This window comes from Symphodus melops, assembly GCF_947650265.1.
Source record: "Symphodus melops genome assembly, chromosome: 23".
NCBI lineage: Eukaryota > Metazoa > Chordata > Actinopteri > Labriformes > Labridae > Symphodus > Symphodus melops.
Window position 1 is genome coordinate 3,308,109 of NC_136713.1, and position 6,907 is coordinate 3,315,015.

Consider the following 6,907-nt stretch of genomic DNA (forward strand, 5'->3'; position numbering starts at 1 on the left):
GGACAGCCCCTGTCAACACAGCGGCTGTCACACTGGCTGTGTGACGCCATCACACAGGCTTATATCGCCTCAGGAGCTGAGCCTCCGGCGGGCATTCAGGCGCACTCCACCAGGGGAGTTGCTTCCTCGGCTGCCCTGCACGGGGGCGTGACGGTGGACGACAACTGCACTGCAGCTTCGTGGTCCTCTCCGTGCTCTTTTGTGTGTTTTTATCTACGGGATGCTTCCCGTTTTCTCAATGTCTCACTCAGTGCTCAGCACTCTGTCTGCGTAAGAGTGGGATGTTCCATTTTTTCCTCTGATGCTGTCAGGCGAAAAATGGTTATTCGGGGTGTTGTTGTGCTTGTGGTACCTTCCGGACCCAGTGTGGCATTGACTACATCCTGCTTCGCCTCTAACCCAATAGCGATAGCCTTAGAGGGCGAAGCCTATATGAAATAGAACGTTAGTTACATGCTGTAACTTCAGATTCTATGAGTATAGGCGCAGCCCTCTAAGCGGTGGGCCCCACTGACTCCGTAACGGCTGAAGAAAAGCTCTTTATTGGGGAACAGAACACATGGTCCCTTCCGGTTATATACCGGCAGGTTGACTGTGGGAGGGGCCCACATCGTGGGTGGGCGTGGACTACAACTCTTCAGTGCTGCGCATGCGCGCGAGGGATAAACCCAATAGCGATAGCCTTAGAGGGCTGCGCCTATACTCATAGAATCTGAAGTTACAGCATGTAACTAACGTTATCAGGTCAACAGATGTTGCAGCGATGGAAGCGTAACATGGGGAAGGTTTCGTCTGTAACCGGGGGATAAAAATCTAACTACAAAAGAATTGAAGTTATTAGTTCTTTTAGAAAGAGACGTTTCCTTTCTAATCTCAGTAATGACGTGGATTAATAGTGGATCCGTGGTGGTCTAGACTGGACTTGATTTAAAATCCGGAGTCCATCCAGCCTGAGGCAGAGACCGTCAAAAAGCTCTTTGTTCTGCTCTTTGTGTTTCAGGATCCCTGTTACTCTCAGTAACACGACAAACACTCAGTGTGTTTACATGGACTTGAATTTCCTGGTTTTGTATTTGTGCATGTAAATCAGATCCTGATTTCAGAAACTTGGATACGCCCTCATCCTGGTTTTGAGAAACCTGATTTTGCTACCTGGAGAACTCTGAAAGAAAAGGTGATCCTGTGGCATGTATACTGTTTACCCTGGTTTCTGACAGCTGCCAACACCTGCACAGGTGCAGACTCAGTCAAGTGACGTCCACGCAAAACAAACATGGCAGCAGCAACGACAGCATCTTATTCTGGAGAGACGAACACGTTTTGTGTTTTGATAAAAAATAACATTTTAGATACATACACACCCATTTAAAACAGTCTTTATATATTTTTGAGTCTTTAAAGTGATTACAGTGTGATAGAATCATGATCAGATGATTTTTAGACGTTCAGATATGTTGAGGTTTTTTCCTCTTAAAGTTCTGAATGTTGATGGTTGTTCCTGATGTGCTCTGTGTTGCAGCGGTTCAGGGTCAGGAGGTCTTTGGAGTGAGGTGCTCTCCTTATAAGATCTGTGCTGTTAAAGGATCGACTGTGGAGATGAGCTGCACCATCATAATCCAAGAGGGAATAAACCAGGAAGTTAACACTCAGGACACATTTTGGTCTTCTAAATATCCTGAATTTGATGAAGATGTTAGAGAAGACCCCCAGTATTCAGGCCGTGTGCAGAGTACCTGTGTGAGGAACAAATGTACTCTGACCATCACAGACGTGACACATACAGGCTGGGGTAGATACGGGTTCGGGATGAAGAGAAACATGAACAGATATTCAGAGAGAGCTATGGTCTTCCTGACACTCACAGGTAATATTTCAGACTTTATTCTCTGAGCTCAGTTTCTAACATGCTGTATATACATGTATTTATTTCTGCATGTTTGTGTGCTGATATTTCTCCTCATGTTCAGATCTCGAGGTGAAGGTGAGAAGAGAAGATGTGACTGGACTCATCTTTACGTGTGAGAACAGATGTTATAGTGATCCCGCCTTCATCTGGTTCAAGAATGGAGAAGAAATCAAACATGAAACATCAGCTGATTATTCATCCAATCAGATTCTTTATACAGACAGTTATTCCTGTGCTCTACGAGGACAAGAGAAGTTCCCGTCTCCTCCAGTGTGTGAGTTTATTTACAGTCTTCACTGATTCACACCATCACACAGAGCCTTTAATCAGAGAGCTGCTCTCTTCCTCTATGATCAATCAGCCAATCAGAGAGCTGCTCTCTTCCTCTATGATCAATCAGCCAATCAGAGAGCTGTGTAGAGAGTGAGATGATAAAGTGAGCTTCCTCTCTGATCAGACTGTTGAGATAATACACAGCCAACAATTATCTTTGGTTTCATAGAGGAACATTTGGTTCTCAAATGAACATTAATAGTTTTTTTTGTTTCATTATTTCTATAAATCAACAATTATTATTAAACTGAGTTTAATGAACCTTTAGGGGCGGGCGGGCGTGTGTGTGTGTGTGTGTGAGCATTGGGACATTTCTGCATTTTTCTTAAAAGACTCTTACTCCCAGCATGCATTGCAGATACTCCCAGCATGCATTGCAGATACTGAACACGTAGGTGTGAAGTTGATGGTGAATAACAGCAGTCGTCTCTCTCTTCAAATGCTTCCAGCATCCGGAGACACAAGTCTCCTCCTGCTTCACTGAACGCTTCTCGTGTCGCCGACTTGCATCAAAGCGCTTCTGCTCCAAATGCAGCCAAAATGGCGTCCGTATTCCTCCACTGCCAGTTGATGCACTTTCAATACATACCTCGGAAACTTTTGTGAGGTTTGTCATAGGACCAGACAGAACAACGTCTGTTTGCTCTGCTATTTTTATGTAACATCGACTTGAACACGTGTAAACATTTTTTTTAAAACCTGGAAACAAATTCAGGCGACAAGGGGTTAAAAGTTTTGGCGTGCAGGCTTCAAGAAAGGACAGAGTTCTGAATCCTGAGCTCAGATCATCCATTGAACGCCTCTCAACACAGTTTCTGTCTTATTCATAGACCAAATTAAAAACAGTATTTAGAGACTGTGAAGATGACCACACACACACACACACACAGACACACACACACAGACACACACACTCACACACACACACACTCACACACACACACACACACACTCACACTCACACACACACTCTCACACACGCACACTCTCACACACACACTCCTGAACACACTCACACACACACTCTCACACACACACTCCTGAACACACTCACACACACATACTCACACTCACACACACACACACACACACACACGGCCGTTTTGGACGCCCCTCGGTTTGCAGCAGAGCCGGCCCAAGCCTCCATGGGGCCCTAAGCAGAAGTTGATTTTGGGGCCCTCTATTTCTGCCAATAATATTGATTGTTGATCATTCACACAGCTGTTATAAACTCCTGGTGGCTCTGGCAGGTTGTTTACACGATCCTATTGTCAGCCTGGCATGTCTTCACATATGTCCTTTATAAAGACATGGTGGGGCCCAGTTGAGAACATAAATGAGACTGGTCCAGGGCGGCGGTCCCCAACCCCCGGGCCGCGGACCGGTACCGGTCTGTGAGTCATTTGCTACCGGGCCGCACAGAAAAAAAAAATAATTTACATTATTTCCGTTTTATTTGTAATCCGAGTCTGAACACTGTTTTGTTTTGAAAAACCACCGGATTCTCTCGGTTACATCTGAGCTTCATTAAGCCGCTCGTCTCGTCACGTGATACATTACCGCTAATTTTAAACCCACAAGCTAGCAAAATAAAAAACAAACAGACGTCTTTGAAAAAATTCTTTGGGAAGGGGAAAAGGCCCAGTGAGGAGACAGAAGAAGAACCTAGGACCACAAAGAAAAAGAAACCTTCATTTAACAGGCAATATCAGGAGTCCTACATGAAATATGGATTTATCGCGACAGGTGATTCCCATGCACCAAGCCCGCTCTGCATGATATGCAGCGACCGGCTCTCCAATGAGGCAATGAAGCCTTCAAAACTCAGGGCTCTCATTGATTCAGGGTTATGGTGAGTTATGTATTTTCATGGACTTTATTCTATTTTTGATTTGTTTGTGGAGAATCTTATTGTGAAGGCATGTTTAAGCGTTACCATAGTGACCCGAGAGTGTGGGGACAGAGAGGATGTTATTTCGGCACATTTCATGAAACGCTGTCAATAAAGTTCCATGTGATTACACAGTGGATTCACGTTTATTATTATATTTTACAAAATACCACTTTTTTTGCGTTGATCGTATCATTTTATTGTGTTGTATTTTTCCGCCACACCTTAGAGGCCGGTCCGTGAAAATATTGTCTGACATTGAACTGGTCCGTGGCGCAAAAAAGGTTGGGGACCGCTGGTCCAGGGTGTCCATATTGTTCCTGATATAAAACAGCTGTAAGAGAGGCCTGGGGTTGACTTTACTGTAAAGTCATCTGGTCTCATCAGTCTTGTACACATTGGTCTTAAATTACCTGTTTTTATTTTTAGCTAATTGATATTTAATGTTCACTTTGTACAGAGAAAGCTCAGTCTACTAGTCAGTCTACAGTCTACTAGTCTACTATAGGAGGTCCTGCTGGTCTTTGTCTCCCTCATCCCACTCACGTCCATCATGAGGCTATCCATGCTCTACTTTCATATCTCTCTTTCATGTCTCTTTGTCATTGTGCTGTTTTTATGAATGTTTTACCTGCATACAGTAGACCTGACTGCAAACCAAAAACACACTTCACTGTCAGAGCTACAGTTACAACTTTAGTTTGATGTGATTTTATAGATGCAGCTGAAGAGGAGACGAGACGAGAGGAGAGGAGAGGAGGCAAGGAGAGGAGAGGAGAGGAGGCGAGGTGAGGAGAGGAGAGGAGGCAAGGAGAGGAGAGGAGAGGAGGCGAGGTGAGGAGAGGAGAGGAGAGGAGGCGAGGTGAGGAGAGGAGAGGAGGCGAGGTGAGGAGAGGAGAGGAGGCGAGGTGAGGAGAGGAGAGGAGAGGAGAGGAGGCGAGGTGAGGAGAGGAGAGGAGGCGAGGTGAGGAGAGGAGAGGAGAGGAGGCGAGGCGAGGTGAGGAGAGGAGAGGAGAGGAGGAAGCAAGGAGAGGAGGCGAGGAGAGGAGAGGAGAGGAGAGGAGGAAGCAAGGAGACGAGGCGAGAGTCCATTGTGACTGAATCACCTGATTGTGCTGTTAATTCGACCTTCAATACTTGAGTTCAGTCAGAGCTGTCTGAAGGAATTTACACCGAATATTTTGAAGGTGGAGAGCTACTGCCATCTAGTGTTTGTAATCTTTAATCCTGTATATATTTAGACCATGTGATGAGCAGATTATCTGTTCCTACTCAATGAGGAAATATTCTTTCTATACGTCATAGTTTGTTTTCTTGTCTTAAGACCCGACACACCAAGGAGAGCGCCACCTGTGGGCGGTGAGGGGAGCGCTGGGGGATTGACAGTGTTTCTGCTGTCTGTCTGAGCCAGCAGAGAGCAGGTGGTGTTAAAGGTGCTTTAAGGACAGAAGGGTGGAGATGAGGATGTTGAGGGTTTCTATCGTCGGAGGAGAGGAGAAGCTCATGAGTGATTTTCTTTGTGCTGTGGTGGGGACTTCCTCTCAGGCATGCTCAGAGCGTACGTGGTGATTGGCTGTCGGCTGAAGTCTTTGCAGGGTGTTCGAGACATTACACATTTGTTATTATTGAAAATGTGTTTTTATTGTTTGTACATTAAATCAATAATCACAGTATTACAGTATGAACTGGAGAATAAATAGACACTCTGGCGATGTTTATGGTAACGGTACCTCTGTGTAAATGAATAAAATATAAATATTCCAAAATAAAGCATTTTATTACAATAAATGTTTTTGTTTTGTCGTCTTTGAGAATTCATTTTTTGTCAAATGATTGTTTTAATCCTGATTAATCCTTCATGCCAATAGTTCATCACATGTTTGAAGTTCTATTTTTTCAAAGTGAAAAATAAAAATAGTGATGCTTTTATTTTACACGTTGGTCCTGTCTGAAGCTGAGAGTACTATCCTTGCTGTGTGCTTTTATTTTGAAATACAGCAAGGCCCTTCCTGTAGAGCAGGGGTGTCAAACTCATTTTAGCTCAGGGGCCACATGGAGGAAAATCTTTTCCCAAGTGGGCCGGACCGGCATAATAACCGACATGGTATAACAACTAGTGCTGTCAGGAGAAAAAAAAAAAAAAAAAAAATCTATTTAATTACAGGATTTGTAATTAATTAATCTCATTTTAATCTCATATCTATTTAAGGTCCCAGAATAAAGAACTCAAATTTCAGGACATTACAAAATTATAGTGCACAACTAATAAAATGAGTACACTAAGAAGAGAAGATTTGAAATCCACATTATTATTGTAGGTGATTTCAATATCCATGTGGATGTTGTTAATGACAGTCTTAGCACGGCTTTCATGTCTCTATTGGACTCTATTGGCTTCACCCAGGGTGTAAACAAACCTACTCATCGATTTAACCACACCCTGGATCTTGTTTTAGCCTATGGTATTGAAATTAACAGTTTGTCGGTTTTTCTGGAAAATTCTCTGATATCAGACCATTTCCTAGTAACTTTTGATTTCTTCTTACCAACCTTAACTCCTCTTAATAAAAAAGTGCTCTCTAGAAGTTTAAATGATAATGCTGTAGCTAAATTTAAGGAAGCTATTTCAACTGCCTTTGTTTCAGTACCATCCTCTAACCTAGTTGAAAACTCCTATAATCACTTTAGTCCCTCTCAGCTAGATCAGTTTGTAGATAGTGTGGTTGATTCACTTAGAGTTACTCTGGATTCAATCGCCCCCCTAAAACAGAAGCCAA

General features: G+C 43.5%; 1 long non-coding RNA gene across 2 annotated transcripts; it reads left to right on the forward strand.

Moving 5' to 3' along the window:
- The first annotated feature begins 1,486 nt into the window (after positions 1–1,486).
- On the forward strand, positions 1,487–5,014 carry LOC306818868. Of its 2 annotated transcripts, XR_013778375.1 has the most exons (4): positions 1,487–1,864; positions 1,968–2,180; positions 4,849–4,918; positions 4,998–5,014. It is a non-coding gene; the product is annotated as an uncharacterized lncRNA (long non-coding RNA). The 2 variants fall into 2 exon arrangements; XR_013778376.1 differs by lacking the exon at positions 4,998–5,014 and having other exon boundaries at positions 4,849–4,945.
- The last annotated feature ends 1,893 nt before the right edge of the window (positions 5,015–6,907 follow it).